Raw genomic sequence first — 21,127 nt, 5'->3', positions numbered from 1 at the left:
AATTTGGAGTATTGTGTGTAGTTCTAGTCACTTACATACAGGAAAGATATCATAAGACCACAAGACATTAAAGCAGGGTTAGGCTATTCGGCCTATTGTGTGCTTCACAACCAATCATGTCTGATTTATCATCCCTCTGAACCTCATTCTCCTGCCTTCTCCCTGTGAGCTTTGATACCCTGACTAATACCCTTGTTTTTAAATACACCTAATGCCTTGGACTCTACAGCTGTCTGTGGCAATGAATTCCACAGATTCACCACCCGCTAGCTAAAGAAATTCCTCCTCATCCCTGTTGTAAATGAAAGTTCCTCTATTCTGAGACTCTGCTCTGTGGTGCTCTATAGGAAACATCCTTCCCACATCCACTCTGTGTAGGCCTTTAAATATTTTGTAGGGTTCAATGATCTTGCCCCCCGCCACTCATTCTTTTAAACTCAAGTGAGTACAGGCCTAGAGCCATCAAACACTCCTCATAGGTTAACTCACAAACAAGAAAAAATCTGCAGATGCTGGAAATCTGAGCAACACACAAAATGCTGGAGGAACTCAGCAGGCCAGGCAGCATCTATGGAAAAAAAGAACAGTCGACGTTTCAGGCCGAAATGTTGACTACTTTTTTCCATAGATGCTGTCTGGACTGCTGAGCTCCTCCAACATTTTGTGTTGCTCATATGTTAACTGTATCATTTCCAGGATCATTCTCATTAACCTCCTCTGGACCCTGACCAATTCTAGCAAATCTTTTCTTAGATAAGGGGCCCAAAACTACTCAATAAATTTCATGACATTCTCCAGTGATATTAAACCTGATTCTGATTCAGACTGCACTTGTGGAGTATTGATTAGAACTGAGGGTATGATTATGTTGAATGCAGAACTGTATTCAATAAACAGCAGTGTGACATAAGTATTACTGTTGTCCTGGTGATACAAGGCTCAGTGGAGAGCCAGTGAAATTGCATCTGCTATAGATCTATAGTGGTGATAAGCAAATTACAGCAGGTTCAAGTCTTTGCTTAGGAAGTTGTTGAATCTAGTCATGACCAACCTCTCAAAGCATTTTGTCACGGTAGATGTGAGTGCCACTGGGTGATAGTCATTGAGGCAGCTCATCTTGATTGTCTTTTTGAAGCACGTGGAGATCTCTGATGACAGCAGTGAGAGATTGAAGATGTATTTGAACATTGTGTAAAGTTTTGGTCATTACCCACAGGAAAGATGTGAGCAAGGTTGAAAGAGTACAGAAAAAATTTACAAGGATGTTGCTAGGTTTGGAGGATCTGAATTATAAGGAAAGATTGTATAGGTTAGGATTGTATTCTTTAGAATGTAGAAGATTGAGAGGAGATTTGATAGAGGTATGAGGGGTATGGATAGGGTAAATGCCAGCAGGCTTTTTCCCCTGAGGTTAGGTAGTACTACAACCAGAGTTTGTGGCTTAAGGGTGAAAGGTATAAAGTTTAAGGGAAATATGAGGGGAATTTCTTCACCCAGAGGGCCGTGAGAACGTGGAATAAGCAGCCAGCACAAGTGGCCCATACGAGCTTGACCTCAGCGTTTAAGATAGGGTATGAATTGTAGGGATATGGAGAACAATGGTCCCGGTGCAGGTCATTGGGAGTAGGCAGCTTGTGTGGTTTTGGCACAGACTAAGTGGGCCAAAGGGCCTGGTTCTGTACGGTACTTCTGTATGACTTGTGCCAGTTGGCTGGCACAGGTTTTCAGAGTCCTACCAGGTACATCATTAGGGCCTCATGCCTTGCAATAGTTCACACTCTTGAAAGATGTCCTGATGTTGGCCTCTGAGACTGAGATCACCAGATGCTGTAGGGATTTGCACAGGTATAATTTTATTTTCCCTTGCAAAGCATGCATAGAAGGTGTTGAGCTCTTCTGAAAGTGAAATATCATAGCCATTCATGATAGATTTTGCTTTGCAGGAACTAACGGCCTGCCAGAGCTGCTGCTCATCTGATTCTGCCTCTAACCTCAATTGGAATTGTTTCTTTAACCCTTAAAATAGCCTTCCATAGGTAGTACCTGAACCCCTTGTATAACTCTGGATCACCAGTCTTGAATGCCACAGATCTAGTCCTCAGCCAACTACAAATCTCATGGTCCATCCATGGTTTTTGGTTTGGGTGTGTCTGGTATATTCTCAAAGGTACACACTGTCCACACGAGTCTTGGTGAAGTCAGTGACAACTGTGGCATATTCTAACTCAAAAGATGAATCCCTGAATATTGTCCAGTCCACCAACTCAAAGCAGTCCTGTGAGCACTCATTTGGCTCCCTTGACCATACCTTGGTCCTCACCACTGGTGCTGTGATCTTTAGTCTCTGCCTATGCTCTGGGAGTAGAAGTACAGCCAGATGATCGGACTTCCCACATCTAACCAGTTTCTTATAAAGCCTCAACATTACATCCTTGCTGTCATATTCTAGTCCTCTTGAAATGAATGCTAACATTGCATTTGCCTTCCCTTACCACTGACTCAACCTGCAAATTAACCTTTAGGGAATCCTGTAGAAGGATTCCCAAGACCCCTTGCACCTCAAATTTTTTTTAAAAAAAAAGAATATCCCCTATGCCATTATTCATTCAACCGAAGTGCATGACCATACCCTTTCCTCTGCCACTTCTTTGTCTATTCTCCCAATCCAAGTCCTTCTGCAGACTCCCTGCTTCCTCAACACTAACCACCCCTCTACCTATTTTCATATCATCCACAAACTTGGCCACAAGGCCATCAACTCCATCATCCAAATCTTTGAAATATAAACGTGAGAAGGAGCAGCCCCAGCACCAACCTCTGTGGAATGTCACATGTCACCAGAAGCCAACCAGAAAAAGCCCCTTTAATCCCATAATCCCATGGTCTCCTGTCCCATGATCCTCTCATATCCCCTTTGCCAATCACCTGTCCAGCTCTTGGCTCCATCCCTCCCCCTCCTGTCTTCTCCTATCATTTTGGATCTCCCCCTCTCCCTCCCACTTTCAAATCTCTTAGTAACTCTTCCTTCAGTTAGTCCTGACGAAGCGTCTCGGCCTGAAACGTCGACTGTACCTCTTCCTAGAGATGCTGCCTGGCCTGCTGCGTTCACCAGCAACTTTGATGTGTGTTGCTTTAATCCCACTCTTTGCCTCCTGCCAGTCAACCAACCTTCTATCTATGCTAGTATCTTTCCTGGAATGCCATGTGCAGCACCTTGTCGAAGGCCTTATGAAAATCCAAATAAGCAACATCAACTGACTCTCTCTTGTCTATCCTGCCTGTTATTTCCTCAAAGAATTCTAACAGATTTTTCAGGCAAGATAAAAGATTTTTATCATGTGCTTCCAAGTACCCTGAAACCTCATCTGTAAGAATGGACTCCAACTTCTTCCCAACCAAAGTCTGATAACTGGCCTATAATTTCCTTCTGCCTCCCTCCCTTCTTAAAGAGTGGAGTGACATTTACAATTTTCTAGTCCCCTGGAACCATTCCAAGATCTACTGATTCTTGAAGGATCATTATTACTGCCTTCACAATCATTTGTGCTACCTCTTTCAGAATCCTGGGGTGTAGTCCATCAGATCCAGGTATCTAAATTCAGACTTTTCAGCTTCCCAAGTACTTTCTCCTTCATAACAGCAACTGCACTCACTTCTGCCCCCGACATGCTCAAACTTCTGGCATACTGCTAGTGTTTTCCACAGGGAAGAAGGATGCACAAAAAGCTATTTTTTTTTCTCCAGCCGACCAGTATCCACTCTCGCCTCTTTTTTTTTATATATCTGAAAAAAATCTTGTGGTATTCCCTTTTGAATTATTGGCTAGCTTACTTTCACATTTCCTGTCTTTCTAAATGGCTTTTTTAGTTGCCTTCTGTTAGTTTTTAAAAACTTTAAAATCCTCTAACTTCCCACTATACTTTGCTATATTATATGCTCTTTACTTTGCTTTTGTACTATCTTTGACTTCCCTTGTCAGTCACAGTTGTCATCATCCCTTTAGAATACTTCATTTTTATGATGTATCTATCCTGCACCTTTCCAATTGCTCCCAGAAACTCCAGCCATTTTTGCTCTACTGTCATCCTTGAGAATGTTCGTTTCCAATCAATTTTGATTAGCTCCTCTCTCATGCCTCTGTAATTCGCTTTACTCCTCTATAGTGCTGAGGCATCTGATTTTTAGCTTCTCCCTCTCAAACTACAAGGTTAATTCCATCATACTATGATCATTGCCTCCTAATGGTTCCTTTTCCTTAAGCTCTCTAATCAAATCTGGTTCATTACACAATATCCAATCCAAAATAGTCTTTCCCCTAATGGGCTCAACCAGAAACTGCTCTAGAAAGGCATCTCATAGGCATTCTACAAATTCCATCTCTTTGGATCCAGCAGCAGCCTGATTTTCCCAATCTACCTGCCTATTGAAATCCCCCATGACTGTCATAACATTTCCTGTTTTACATGCCTTTTCTATTTCCTGTTGTAATGTATATCCCACATCCTGGCTACTGTTCAGGGGTCTGTGTGTAACTCCCATCAAGGTCTTTTAATCCTTGTTTTTTTTTAACTCTGCCACAAGGATTCTATGTCTTCAGATCCAATGTCACCTCTTTCTAAGGATTTGATTTCAGATTTTACTAACAGGGTCACTCCACCCCCTCTGCCTACTGCCTGTCCTTTGGATATAACGTGTATCCTTGGGTGTTAAGGTCCCAAGTATAAAGTTCTTTCAGCCATGACTCAGTGATGCCCACAATGCCATAACCTGCCAATTTGTAACTGTGCTACATGATCATCAACCTTATTCTGTATATGAAGTGAATTCAAATATAACACCTTCAATCCTGTATTCGTCACCCTTTTAGATTTTGCTCCCATGTTACATTTCAACTCATCCTTCTGACAGTAGTTTTGTCTTATCATCTGCCTGTTGTTCCTCACCCTCTCACTACCCACAGCACCTACTTGTATACCAACTGCCTTATCCTCAACCTTAACACTCCACTTCCCATCCCCTGGCCAAAATTAGTTTACATGTTTCCCAACAGCTCTAGCTAACCTGCCTGCAAAGATATTCGTTCCCCTTGTGTTCAGCTGTAACCAATCCTTTTATACCGGTCATGCCTTCCCCAGAAGAGATCCTAATGATCCACAAATCTGAAACCCTGCTGCCTGCACTAATATCAATAAGACTGAAAGAGTGCAGAGAAAATTTACAAGGATGTTGCTGGGACTTGAGGACCTGAGTTGAATAGATTAGAACTTCATTCCCTAGAGCGTAGGAAAATGGGGGGAGATTTGATAAATATATATAAAATTAAGAGTGGACAGTATAAATGCAAGCATGTTTTTTCCATTGAGGTTGGGTGAGACTAGAATAGAAGTCATGATTTAAGGGTGACAGGTGAAATGTTTAACGGGGACAGGGGGCTTTTCACTCTGAGGGTGGAGAGAGTGTGGAATATACATAGAATCCTATTGACTAAACCTAATTAAGCTCAGTCTATGCAAATACTTGTGTCTCTTGTCCCTTAGAATACCTTCCAATAAATTGCCAATAACTGATGCTTTTTCACAGTTCTCATAGTTTGAGTTCGCACATTTTGTGGTTTGCATACAAATGTGTGCATGCTTCTCTGATCCAGCACACACTTGTGGTACGATTTTATATTGTATCTTATCAGTTGAACCAACATATTACTTCACCCTTCTACCTTTCATTTGATATGTCTACCCAATTTAGCAGCAGGTCTAAATTCCCTTTATTTTTGTCTGTCAAAGTTGTAAGTAATTTTGTATTGAAATACATATATCATCAGGTACTAGCTAGAGATTTATTTTCTTGTGGGCACTCACAGTAGAACAAAGAAATAAGTTAAAATCAATGAAAAACTACACAAAGTGTGACAAACAGCCAATGTGCAAAAGAAGAAACTGCAAATACAAGTAATACTTGTAATAATAAATAGTAAATATAATGCTGAGAACATGAGTTGTTAGAGACTTTGAAAGTGAGTCCTATGATCGTGGAATCAGTTCATTGTTGAGGTGAGTGAAATTATTCATGCTGGTTCAGGAGCCTCATAGTTGATGGTTAATAACTGTTCCTGAACTTGGTGATGTGGAACCTAAAGCTCCTATACCTCCCTATGGCAGCAGTGAAAAGACAGCCTGGCCTTGGATGGTAGGGGTCCTTGATGACGAATGCTGCTTTCTTATGACAGCACTCCTTGTAGATGTGCTCAAAGATGGCGGGGGGGTGGGGGTGTTTTTCCTTTTCCTCTGATGGACAGGGCTGTATACACCAGTTTTTGTACGCTTTTCCATTCTTGGGCAATGATGTTTTCAAAGCAACCGACACGCAATGCTGGAAGAACTCAGCAGGTCAGGCAGCATCTGTGAATATGAGTAAACAGTCAACGCTTCGGGCTAGGACTGAGAAGGAAGGGGGAAAATGCCTGAATAAAAAAAGTGGTAGGAGGGGAAAGAGGCTAGCTGGAAACTGATAAGTGAAGCCAGGTGGGTGGGTGGGAAAGGTCAAGGCACGGAGAAGAAAGATTCTGATAGGAGAGGAGAGTGGACAATATGAGAAAGGGAGGAAAGAGGGGGGACCCAGTGGAAGTAATAGCTGAAAAGAAGTGGAAGGTCAAGAGTGGGGAATGTGTTCACTGGGAGGAGAAATTGAAATTCATGTTATCAGGTTGGAGGGTACCCAAGAGGAGCGTCAAGTGTTGCTCCTCCACCCTGAGTGTCGCCTCAGCTTGGTACAAGAGGCGGCCAGGGATTGAGAAGTCAAAATGGAATGGAAATCGGAATTAAAATGGTTGGTCACCTGGAAGGTCCACTTGTGATGGATGATGCGGAGGTGTTCAACAAAGCAGTCCCCAATTTACGACGGGTTTCACTAATGTAACGGAAGCTACATCGGGAGCACTGGGTACAATAGACAGTAGATTCACAGGTGAAGTGTTGCCTCACCTGGAAGGACTGTTTGGGGTTCTGATTCATCTGAGAGTATGCCGGGGTTATCTATTGTTTCTGGTGCTCTCAAAGCAGCCTCCTCTGCATTGGTAAATTGGGGGGAACCCCTTTGTCAAGCACCTCTATATCATACGCCACAAGTGGAACTTCCCGATGGCTAAACATGTTAATTCCAAGCCCCATTTCCATTCCAATGTGTCAATCCATGGCTGCCTCTTGTGCCAAGATGGGTCTACCCTCAGGATGGAGGAGCAGCACCTTGTATTCCATCTGGATACCCTCCAACCTGATAGCATGAATATCAAATTCCTCCCACCCCCTTCCCCCGTTCCCAACCCAGACCTTTCACTTCTTCTCACCTGCCTATTACTTCCCATTGGGTCCCTTTCTCCTTCCCTCTCTCCTATTGTCCACACTGCTCTCCCATCAGTTCCTTTCTTCTCTCGCCCTTCACCTTTCCCACCCGAAGGGTCTTGGCCTGAAACATTGACTGTTTACTCTTTTCCATAAAAGCCGCCTAGCCTGCATTTTGTGTGTGTTGCTTTGGATTTCCAGCACCTGCAGACTTTCTTGTATTGGTGTTTTCATAACAGGCCGTCATGCAGCCAGTCAGGACATACTCCACTGTGCATCTATAGAAGTTTGACAAAGTTTTAAATGAAACACTGAATCTCCACAAACTTCTAAGGAAGTAGAGGCACTGCTGTGCTGCCTTTGTAATGACACTTATGTGCCAGTCCAAGGACAGATCCTCTGAAATGCTAATGCAAAGGAATTTAAGGTTACTGACCCATCCTCAGACTTTGAAGTTACGTCATGTATCCCAAGTCTGGGTTATTAATATACTGTATTACAAAAGGTATAATAGTACTGACATTAACATCTGATGCACACCCCTGTATATTCTGAGTAAATTCTGCATATTCTACATAGCACTCCATTCTGTCACTCAAGCAATTCTGTATACTTGCAGGTATTGTCCCTTTAAACCCAGAGGCTTTGATTTAGTCACCATTTTTCTATCCAGTATTTTACCCATTTTTTTTTTAGTCCACATGCACAACCTTAAATGCCCTATGCTCTTAAACTACGCTCTTAGGAACAACTTGTTTTTTGTGTCCTCTGTAAATTCCATTTCATTCTCTTGTTCCATTTTCATCTTAATAAAATTGTCTATGTTGAACTTACTTCCCTGCTAGATTTTGAATCTTAATGATTATTACAAGATTGTTTTTATTAATTAAGCTTCTAGTTTTCTAAGAAACTTTAGCTTTGGCTGTTTTTCTCTCCTTTATAAGAATCTATGCATTCTGTACCCAGATCATCTGTCATTGCTCTAAGAACAACAACAGAAGTTACACAAATCATGTTTAAACTATCCATTGTTAGTCCTCCACCATGTGGAATTATTCTTTGCCTTTTTCTATCACACTTCAACATATCACTGTTACTCAAATGTTCCAGTGAAACTTCAGTAATTCAGCTAGGTAGACTGATCAACAAAGTTCTCACACTCTTCTGGAATTCCAAAGGTATTTCCCTTTGAGTTTGCAGTGGGATGATCACAAACTTACCATCATATAAAGCAAAATGAGTAAGCATTGTAAACAACATCAGTGATTGTACAATTTGGGGTTTCTTTAAAAATATTTGCATCACCCTGTATTTCAGCAACATGTTCAATTGTTGAATTTTCATTGTTTGGTGATCACTTTGTACTTAATTTCAGCATGTAAATTTATTATGAATTATAGTAGATGAAGTTCATAAATGGAGACTAAAAGCATTACTTTTGTATTTTTCCAAATTTACAAATATGAATGCATAAATTTCATAGTTTTTTCTTAAGGCTGGGCCCACTAGGAATCAGCAATACCATATAAAATATTGGTTGAGTGTAGTACTATTATAGTTGACACTTAAATGTATAATTGGGTTTCTTTTGTTATTAAATGGTCACATTGGATAAAATAATTATTGCTAAACCCTTAAAACCCTGCAGCCATATAAGTGTCCAGATATGTTTGTCAAAGTACAATTTCAAGTCTAATTCAGTTGTTAAGGATACAATGCAAAATCCTGAGCTGATTGCTGTGAAAATACTGGTTGATGTTGCATTAGCAGCAGTTAATGAATACATTAGTTTTCTAACTGAGTATGTTTATGAAAAATCAAAATTAAGATCATTTGTTTTGATTTCTCAATTGCCTTCAATGCCAGACAGTCCTCATCGCTGGGGGAAAAGCTCCATTCAGTGCAGGTTGGCACTTCCATTGTATCCTGGATAATGGACTACCTGACTGGCAGACCACAGTTTGTACTGTCACATGATCGGAAACAATGACTATATCGAGTCAGGATTTATAAACAAACATTTATTAAACCCTGATAAACAATGGAAAGAACCAAAAACCCTAACCGGAAGTAAACAGCTATTTGGCCATTCAGTAAACCGCTACTCAGTACTAGTTCTTAAAGCAATAATGCGAAACCAGTTCTTAAAGCGATAAATTCAAACATAGTTCTTCGAATGGTAAATTTTAAAGTCCAAGAGATTTAAATAGTCAATTAGGAGAGACTTTCATGAAGTAACGAATTCCTTGAAGACACGACGTCACTGCCACTCCCATTCGGAACCTGCCTTGTCCACAGGATTCACGACGACGGGAATAAAACAGTTTTAAAGGCACTGACCTTCCTCTGTAGAATAGATCCTGCACAGCCTTTTCTACTTCCTTTTTAGCAGAGGCTATCTCATGCAGATCATTCTTTCTTGAACGAATTCAATAATGGTCGATCTTTTCTAAACCCGTCGAACGTCTCCTTCAGGGTCCCGTCTTCACTCTCCAATGTTACTGAAAAGATACATTAACAAACCTGGCAATGATTGGTGAAGCTGCTGGCTCAGACTTCTGTGCCTTACATTGGAACATAAACCTCCGTTTAAAATCGAAACTGCATCATAATGCAAATACGCAGCGGAGCGGAGTATCTCATTGATGTTCTAACTGGAAAACTAACTGTGTCACCAGGGGTCTTCCCTTATATACTCGTGGTGAATATGTCATCACATGACCTCACTTCAGCGGGAAAATTACATCAGGTGACCTCCAAAAGACCATCACATCATTCTCACAAGAAAGTCACAAGATCTCCTTGAGGTATGTAACAGTATGGCTTCAGATTTCTGTGTCAGACATGTCTATACGCAGCACTGGGGCCCCATAGGGGACTATATTGGCTCCCTTTCTATTTACCCTGTATACCTCAGACTTTAGATACAACACTGAATCATGTTGTCTGCAGGAATTCTGTGATGACTCAGTGGGGTGTATAAAGGGAGGACGGGCAGATGAATATAGGTGGAGGTTTTTGTCAAATGGTGCAAGCTGAATCATCTGCAGTGCAACATCAGGAAGACAAAGGAGATGGTTATGGACTTTAGGAAGACTAAGCCTGCTCTGCTCCCTGTTACTATTGATGGTGAGGAAGAGGATGTCGGGAGGACCCGGGGGTGCACCAACACAGAGGCTGGATACAGAAGGGCTAGAGTCAACTTTGCTTCCTGAGGAGACGTGTTCTACCAGTCTGTTGTCACCAGTACAACCTTCTATGTGGTGGTGTGCTGGGGCAATGGCATCAACATGGATGATGCCAATAGGCCCAATAAACTGATTAGAAAAACTGGCTCTGTTATAGGAGTCAAACTGGACACACTGGAGGCTGTGGTAGAACAAAGGACCCTCCCGAAAATCCTGGCAATTTGGGCAATGTTTCTCACCCTCTGCGTGTCACCTTGGCTGAACAGAGGAGCATTTTTAGTAATAGACTAAGACAACTATGCTGCTCCAAAGAGCGCTATGTGAGGTCATTCTTAGCCTCGGCCATTAGGCTCAATAATGAGTCAACCAAAAGCTGGGGAAGTGATGACCCCTTCTGTTAGACTGTTGTAGTAACTTATTTTTTTTATTCCTTCTTACTTCTAATATTTGTATATTTGTAAATCTGTGCACTTGTAATGCTGCAGTTTCCTTTGGGATCAATAAAATATCTATCTATTAATATATTATAACTCAAATGTTTCATAAAGGTCAATTATATAATTCAAGTCAGTCTTTACAAATTTATTTCCTAATGGGATGCTTACAGATAAAGTGATCTGAGAAGTTTCTGGACGGATTAGTAGGATACATAATTGAAAACTCCATCACAATGGTGTGGTACCCAATGCACCACCCTAATAATTTATGCACAGCATCTTCACTGTATAGAATCTACAGATTTGATTGCAGTTACTTGCTAAGGTCACTTTGTTAGTACCCTTCAGGTCTACAGCTTTTACCATCAAGGTCAGCAGATGTGTGGTAACACCACCCTTTAACTTCTTCTGCATTCTGATTCTTCATTATAATGTCCATGTTCTGGGGCTCCCTCCCTAGCATTACTGTGAGTAGATATCACCCTTCAAAGTTCAAAGTACATATATGTCACCATATACAACCTTGATATTCATCTTATGGGCAATATCTGTAAATACAAGAAAAATGATTGAATCAATGAAAGACTGCACCCAGCAGAGTGGACAACAACCAATGCACAAAAAGAAAACAACAAATTGCAAATACAAAATGAAAGAAAAAAGATAATAAATAAATAAGCAATAAATATTGAGAACCTGAGATGAAGAGTCCTTGAAAGCGAGTCCAGTTCAGTGACGGGGTGAGTGAAGTTATTCCCTCTGGTTCAGGAACCTGATGGTTGAGGGATAATTACTGTTCCTGAACCTGGTGATGTGGGTCATGTACCTTCCTGAGGGCAGCAGTGAGAAGAGAGCATAGCCTGGATGGTGGGGGTCATTAATGATGGATGTTGCTTTCCTGTGGCAGCCTCCAAACTTAGAAGGAGGTTTAAAAAAAAATGGTGAACTGAAAACTGATTTCTAGACGTCCAACATGTTAACCACATTCTAAATAAACATATATATATATATAAATCTGCTAAACCTAGCTCTATCTTAATTTGCACCTCAAATGGAGAAATCTGGGCCAGACATTTGTTGATATAGTTGTCATTTGTTGAATTAGTCAGGAAGGATTACCACAAAATGATAAAATATGTGACTTTCCAAAAATAGACCTCCTGCTTGTACATCTGTTCCCAGAGGCCGTTTAACGGACACCAGAATCATCTCTTTTAAACCTCTAGTCTAGTTTGCTCAACACTTCTTTTGTTTCAGTGTAAATAAATAACTTTCTGAGCTTCTGTCCCCTATGTTTACGTTTGACCCCTTACTGACGTCAGTGTCCTTTTAAATTTCAGCTAACCAACCTTTGGCAGAAAAAATAAACGGGCAGACTATTATTTAAATGGGGAAAGAATTCAAACTTCTGAGATGCAACGGGACTTGGGAGCCCTCATACAGGATATCCTTAAAGTTAACCTCCAAGTTGAGTCAGTAGTGAAGAAGGTGAATGCAATGTTGGCATTCATTTCTAGAGGAATAGAGTACAGGAGCAGGGATGTGATGTTGAGGCTCTATAAAGCGCTAGTGAGACCTCACTTGGAGTACTGTGAGTAGTTTTGGTCTCATTTAAGAAAGGATGTGCTGACGTTGGAGAGGGTACTGAGAAGATTCACTAGAATGATTCAGGAATGAGAGGGTTAACATATGAGGAACATTTGTCCGCTCTTGGACTGTATTCCTTGGAGTTTAGAAGAATGAGGGGAGACCTCATAGAAACATTTCGAATGTTGAAAGGCATGGACAGAGTGGATGTGGCAAAGTTGTTTCCCATGATGGGGGAGTCTAGTACGAGAGGGCATGACTTAAGGATTGAAGGGCGCCCATTCAGAACAGAAATGCGAAGAAATTTTTTTAGTCAGAGGGTGGTGAATCTATGGAATTTGTTGCCACGGGCAGCAGTGGAGGCCAAGTCACTGGGTGTATTTAAGGCAGAGATTGATAGGTATCTGAGTAGCCAGGGCATCAAAGGTTATGGTGAGAAGGCGGGGGAGTGAGACTAAATAGGAGAATGGATCAGCTCATGATAAAATGATGGAGCAGACTTGATGGGCTGAATGGCCTACTTCTGTTCCTTTGTCTTATGGTCTTTATCTTACAAATGTACCTTGCCTTAATCCATCTACTATAGAAACCCATTATCTACTTTTTACTCATTAGTCAAAGGAGTCCTCTTACAAACATCATACTGACACTAAACACTGTTTGCTCTTTTAGTACAAAATTTACTTACATTTAAAAACTTTAAATACACTCAGACATTTTTAAGTGATATAAAATTAACTGAAGTCATTATTGACCATTAAAATCCATGGAGATGAACCTATGGATTCCCTAGCATAAGTTATGAGAAATCACTACAACTTCAGTTTTCCTCTAATACTGAATGATGTAGGGAAGCAACCACAAACAGCTAATTATACAATTAACTTTTAAGCGTGCGACATATTGCCAGTAAATGCTAGCATTATGTTGCAGCAACCCTGTAAAATCCTGGCTCCTGATACTACTGATGATCTGGGAGAGGTAGTGGAGTGAAGCTAGTGGATTTCTCTTCACACACCAGCTGTGTTTTAAAAGCAGCTTTATGGTGGCAGAACAACATGGTGATTTGTGGGGAAAAAGAGACTAATATTAGCTCATATTAGCTAATATTAAAAATTGAAAACTTGCTAGAGCTAGAAATTGCACAGTGATGTAAGCTCGATTGCCATGCCTGTGTATGATGCCATTATGTGCCTTGTCGTGGTTATCGCTCGAGGTCGAAGATGATGGTCTTCATTCTGTTGATCTACTTATGGGCTCTCAAGTGGCTTATGAGTCCAATCTTGGCTTTGGCTTTGAAAGACCACAGGCGTGACTAAGCCATGTCCCCTTTAAAACAGCACCTGTCCCACCTTGCCATTTTAAGGCAATTGTCACCAATTTTTTTCTACCTCTAGCTTGACTGCTCTCCCTACCCTACACCAGCTTGGTCTCCCATGTAAATTTCAGTTCATGCAACACTCTTTTCCTACCTTGCAGCCAATCAGTTCATTTACATCTACCTTTGTCCTGAAATAGCTCTCACTTCCAGCATCTGAAATGTAATTTTCTTGTCCTTCGGTCTGAATCCATTTATGCTCCCTTCCTGTGTCACAACCTCCCATCCAATGATTACTTACCAGGGGTGGCGGGCCAAAGGCATGTGGCATGGCGTGCCATGCTGCCCTTCGATTCTTTAAACCCCATCCCTAAAAAAATACATAATGATTATCCTGACTGCCAAATGAAGCAGCAAATGATTTTTAACAGATCAGTGAGATACTTTCACAAGAAATGTTTCGTGCCAGCTAGACGTGTATGGAAACACATGATGAGTTAACCTCAAAAAATGGTTCCTGTAACAATTGATGGTGCATAGTTGGTAAAGAGGCCGGTTTTGTGAATCTGTTTGCAAAATATGTTGTGCATCCACTGATAGGCTTTCATTGTATAGCACGTGAGGATGCTTTGCGAGCAAAATCTGCCCTTAAGGAACTTAAAGTGATGAAAATTGCAACAAAGGTAATTCATTTTATTTCTGGATGTGCTTTGAAAAAGACTTTCAGAATTGACTGAAGGAGGTGAATATGGTACACACAGGACCACTAGTGCACAATGTTCGTTGGCTTAGTTGAGGTTTTGTCCTGAAATGATTTGCTGATTATTTGGATGAAATTCATGTTTTTGGCAAATGAAAATTTTTGTTATCAAGAAATATGATGTTGTGTGGACTTAGAGGTTGACATTTTTATTCGGATTTCCCCACACACTTAAATTACTTGAAGAACAAATTACAGGGATCTAGCATACCACTTGATGTTATGTTCAATAATATAAAATCCTTTGAAATCAAGCTGTAAGTGTTTAAGTGTAATGCTAGAAATGGCACTTTCCCTAAACTTTAAAAAACACATGACAGAATCATAATCAGTGTCATACGTTATGAAGCTTGTTGTTTTGCAGCAGTACATTGCAATAAATAATTTTAAAAAATAAATTATGCTAAAATATGTATATGTAGTTCAAAAAGAGCAAAAGAGAAAAGAAAATAAAATAGTGAGGTAGCGTTCATTGTCCATTCAGAAATCTGATGATAGTGGGGAAGAAGCTGTTCCTGAAATGATGAGCTGATCCTGCTCTTCAAACAGGTAGGAGTCTCCGACTGCAGCAGTGAGAGATTGCAGGTGCCCTTGAACACTCCCACTAATTGTTGGCACAGGTTTTCAGGGCCTTGCCCGGTACATCATCAGGACCTGACGCTTTGCAAAGGTTCACCCTCTTGAACGATCTTCTGACATTGGCCTCCAAGACAGATCACAGTGGCACCAAATGCTGTGTAGATTTGCACAGTCGGAGTTTTAGTTTCCCTTTCAAAACATGCAGAAAAGCAGTAACATAGTGAAATTCCTGAAAAGAGAGACATTCAGAGCCTTCCAATGTAATTTTTGAGCATCATTAATTGAACTGCTAAACAATTTTCTTTATGATTTACTATGTTCAGGTCATTTTAACAATATAAACCTCAAAGTATGCAGACGGTGTAACACTATACAAACTAATTTGGAAATGTTGCACTATATGATTTGGATAATTTTGAAACACGATTTATTTACAAAGCATCTCAATTTGGAGGCAAACCTTTGTCAACTTAAGAGCTGAACCAAAAAATAGTGAAAGAGATCAGCTTGTGATCGTGCAGGCTATCCCAATAGAATTGATATGACTCAAGTGCCGCATTTCACTGTACATGTGACAAATAAAGCATTTTAGTGGCTGGATCAAAACATGAAAATCCGGGTCACCAGGTTCTGAAACTCTGGAATACTATTTCTGAAACTTTGAACTGCAAAATCTTGCAAACAGTATTTTCGTCGATATATCCATGTGAGACATTGTTTTCATTGAAGAACTTGGTCAATTCTAATTGTAGATTTACTGATGAAACTAGAGCTACATGCACAGCTCTCAATACAAGGTGGATATTTTGTTGCTGCATCATTAGTGCAGCAACAAATGTCTCATCGAGAGCAGAGTGTGTTTATTTTCCCTTCCTTGATCTTTTATAAATATCTGAATCAGAATCAGGTTTATTATCACCGGCATGAGTCATGAAATTTGTTAACTTAGCAGCAGCAGTTCAATGCAATACATAATATAGAAGAAAAAAATAATAAATCAATTACAGTATATGTATAATGAATAGATTAAAATTGTGCAAAAGACAGAAATAATATATATTAAAATATGTACCAGAGCTTATAATTTCACATTCCCATTTCTTATGTTATTGATGAGGTACAATAACAGTACTATTTAAAAATGATGTTATTTTTGATTGTCTTTTTAAAAGATTAATATTTTTGAACAGATTTTCTAAACTGCTTCATTAATTTCAATCTGTCTCTTAATTAATTAATAGGCATGCATGCAAATAAGCAACAGGGCATCCTTTTTTCCTTAAAGGCCATAATTATTGTTAGTAATTCAGGACTGAGAGCGTAGAGGCGGCAGGAGCTGGTAATGAAATGTGAATCCAGATGCAGAGTTGTTGGTGGGCAGGTGAGACAAGGAGAGTTGGAGACAGTGACCAAGTCTGGGAGGTGATAGTAGAGACAACAAAGGGCTGAAGATTATGGAATCTGATAGGAAACAAAGGTGAAGAGTGAGTCTGTACAGGGAGCATGGGAACACTGAAGGGAGGCGGGGAGATTTAGTGGTAGAGCATGTGGACGACAGGCATGTGGAGATGGGGGAAAGAAGCCTGGTAGGGTGTTGGGAAAAAATTGTAATAGCGTGAGAGGACCTGGGAAGATTCAAAGTAGAGGGAAAGGAACACAGGTTGTGCAAGTTACCCAAAACTGAAGAACTCAATTGTCATGCTTTTGGATTGTAGACAAGCTGGAGAATGAGGTTTTATTCCCCCAGTGATTTTCTGAATTCCACCACTAGATGGCAATGAAGTGCCAACTAGGAATAAATACAAGCTGCAGATGGAGTGGTTGCATGGAATTGTGGGTCCAGCTCAGGGTGAAAAGAATTTGGGGAAATTCCTTTTCACCTTTAGCGAATGTAATTTTAAAGAACTAAACCAAAAACAAGAAGCCCATCATCAAATATCTAACCCCATTTGTACCACAAGGTTTGGCAAACACCAACTCATTGATCACTTTAATACACAATAAACCCAACAGACACTTCCAACAATCTAGCCAGCTTTACAAAGTATTAGTTTATTGATGTCACACGTATCAAGATCCGGTGAAAAGCTTGTCTTGCATACTGTTCATATGGATCAAATCATTACACAATGCATTGAGGTAGAATAAAGTAATATAATAATGCAGAGTAAATTGTAAACACTACTGGAAACATGCAGTGCAGGTCACTAGGTAGTCTGTGAGATCAAGACTCCATCTCACTGTGCAAGAGTCTGATAACCACTGTCAAAGGCTTTGGGACCATCTCAATTCTGTTACATTTAAAACTGTTTAATTGTTAAATTATGATTTAAAAAATTAAATTTCAATTAAATTCAATTTAATTAAAACACAAAATATTAGCAAATAATTAAAATCAGTGGAAAAAGACACAACTCAGTAAGACGAAAGAGCTGATTGTGGACTTCAGGAAGGGTAAGACGAAGGAACTTGATAATAAATCTGACCTCCGATTCTGATTCAATTTCTTCCATATTTATATTGACTCATAGAGCTATGGAGCACAGAGAGAATGCTTCAGCCCAACTCACCCATGCTGACTGCAATATCTATCTGTGCTAATCCCATTTCCCTGTGTTAGATGTTATTCCTTTTCTATCCAAATACCTTCCCAAATAGAGTTTCAATGCTGTGATTATATCTGCCTCCACCACGCCTTCAATCCATATAACTACCACCCTACATGAAAAGCCTGCCCCTCAGATCTCCTTTAAGGTCTTCCCTCTCATTTTAAGCCAATGCCCACTAGGCTTATAAATCAGTGTAAAGTGCATCCCCATTGTCCTCAGCACAACGAGGTGAGTTAACACAGGGAGGGGAATTGCCCCAATAGTAGCCTAGTACATCTCGAGAGTGCCAGCTGAAGGGAAACTTCATTCAGACTCTTGCAAAACTCAGTTTTAAAAACTCTGTGAAATTAAAACCTGCCTGGTATCCATCCCAGTTTAGGTGTTTTTTATGTATTTTCCCTCATCATCCATATTTTATCCAATTCAAAGTCAAACCACACACACGTGAAGCAAGTCAACTTAATTTCTGGCTCTTCAATACATGCATCTTCATACACTGGCCACTGGATGGCGCTAAAGGCGTGACCCTATCAAATAGCAGCTCTCTGCTCCCACTTGCTAATTATCTCTCTGATAAGTAACAATTTCTATTATCACCAATTTCCCACTTAAGTTATAAAGCACAATCATGCTGGGCCACATCTACTGCGCTCTGATTTTGCACAGAATGTCGATTTGCACTTGGCATTTCTATGGGGCACAAGTTGCCAGAACCTCCTTGCCTTACAACCAGCTTCACAGTCCCACCAATCCAAGAGTAATCGTTATTGATGATGCCCAGGCCCAGTTTGACAACTTACAAAGATTTACCACATGAGCCTTTGACAAATTTCTCCATGGGAGGTTGGTCCAGGTGGTTCAGTCACTTGGGATTCAGGATAAAGTAGTAAGTAGGATTCAATGTAGGCTTAGTGGGAGAAGTGAGAGAGTGATTGTAGATGGTTCCCTCTCTAACTGGACGCCTGTGACTACTGGTCTGCCACAGGGATCGGTGCAGGTCAGTTGCTTGCCATCTATAGTAATGATTTGGATGAAAATGTGGTAAATTTGATCAGCACATTTGTGGGATGACACCAAGAAGGTGAGGCAGGCTATCAAAGCTTGCAGTGGAATCTGGACTAGCTGGAAAAATTGGCTTAAAAATAGCAGATAGAATTTAATGGAGACAAGCATGAGGTGTTGCATTTTTGGAGGACAAACCAGGTTGGGACTTGCATAGTGAATCGTAAGGCACAAACACAAGAGTTTCTGCAAATGTTTGACATGCAGAGTAACACATAAAAAGCTGGAGGAACTCACCATCTATGGAAAGGAATATACAGGTGACATTTTGGGCCAAGACATTCCATCAGGACTCATCAGAGGGTGGTGGAGGCCAGATCATTAGATATACTGTATGTCTGTGCCGACCGTGATGCAAAATTAAACCAAACCCATCTACCTGCACACAGTACAAACCCCTCTATTCCCTGTCTGGCCGTGTGTCTGTCTAACTATTGAACTTACTCTTAAATGTCACTATTGTGTCTGTTCTACCACCACCCTTGCCAGCACATACCAAGCACCCACCACACCCTGTGTAAAATAAACTGGCCCTGCACATCTCCTTTAAAATTCCCCCTCTTACCTTATAGCATTTGACATTTCTACCCTGGGAAACATTATAACTATTTCTAACAAAAACACAAGAGATTCTGAAGATACTCACAAAACACCATAACATGCTGGAGGAACTCACATTGGCCTGTCGACATCTCAGGCCAAGTTTTCTCTTCTGGACTGGAAAGGAAGTGGGAAGATGCCAGAATAAAACGGTGGGGGGAGGGAAAAAAGGACTAGCTGGAAGGTGATAGATGAAGCCAGGTGGGTAGAAAAGGTAAGGGGCTGGAGAAGAGGGGACCTGATTGGCAAGGAGAATCGACCATGGGAGAAAGGGAAAAAGGAGGGGCACCAGAGGGAGGTGAGGAGAAGAGGTAAGAGGCCAGATTGGGTAATAGGTGAAGAAGGAAGGGGGAGGAAAAATATTGCCAGAAAGAGAAATCGATGTTAATGCCAGCAGGTTGGAGACTAGATAGAATGTGAGGTGCTTTTCCTCCACCCTGATCATGGCAAAAGAGGAGGCCACTGCCCAACATATCCTCAATCCCATTCTGATAGGAACTCAAATGATGGGCCACCAGGAAATTCTACTTTTGTCAAATGGAGCGGAGATGCTCAACAAAACAGTCCCCAAATTTACGTCGGAGCTCACTAACGTAGAGGAGGCCACATCCGAAGTACCAGATGCAATGGACAACTCCAACAGATTTGCAGGTGAAGTGTTGCCTCACCTGGAAGGACTGCTTGGAGCCCTGAATGGAAGTAAGGGAGGAGGTGAATGGGCAGGTGTTGCTTGCAGGCATAGGTGCCAGGAGGGAGATTAGTGGAGAGGGATGAATGGACAAGGAAACTGTGGAGCGAGTGATCCCTGCGGAAAGTGGAGGTGGGGTGGGGAGATAAAGATGTGTTTGGTCGTAAACTCGTAACAATTTCTTTCTGTTCACTTTAATCTATTGCCATGTCTAATTAAAAGATGAACATTTTCACTAATAACATTTTTAAGCATAAGGTCTGACGATATCACTGACTCCAGGATTTTAGAGACCACACTGAGTTTTGTTTACTCACGTTTTGGGTTCCACTAAAGAGATTTACTAGTTATTCTTCTAACTCCAATTATGTTAATTGTAGCGGACTGCATGACCCAATTTACATCGGTGGTGCGCAAGTGGAACAGGTCAAAAGCTTTAAGTTCCTCGGGGTCAATATCACAAATGACCTGACTTGGTCCAACCAAGCAGAGTTCACTTCCAAGAAGGCCCATCAGTACCTTTACTTCCTGAGAAAACTAAAGAAATTTGGCCTGTCCCCTAAAACCCTCACTAATTTTTATAGATGCACCGTAGAAAGCATTCTTCTAGGGCGCATCACAACCTGGTATGGAAGTTGTCCTGTCCAAGACCGAAAGAACCTGCAGAAGATCGTGAACAGAGCGCAGCACATCACTCAAACCAATCTTCTGTCCTTGGACTCACTTTACACCGCACGCTGTCGGAGCAGTGCTGCCAGGATAATCAAGGACACGACCCACCCAGCCAACACACTTTTTGTCCCTCTTCCCTCTGGGAGAAGGCTCAGGAGCTTGAAGACTCATACGGCCAGATTTGGGAACAGCTTCTTTCCAACTGTGATAAGACTGCTAAACGGATCCTGACCCGGATCTGGGCCGCACCCTCCAAATATCCAGACCTGCATCTCGGTTTTTTTGCACTA

This window comes from Mobula birostris, chromosome 7 (assembly GCF_030028105.1).
Source record: "Mobula birostris isolate sMobBir1 chromosome 7, sMobBir1.hap1, whole genome shotgun sequence".
In the NCBI taxonomy this organism is placed as follows: Eukaryota; Metazoa; Chordata; class Chondrichthyes; order Myliobatiformes; family Myliobatidae; genus Mobula; species Mobula birostris.
The sequence above is the reverse complement of the archived record's forward strand: the minus strand, read 5'-3'. Positions refer to the sequence as shown.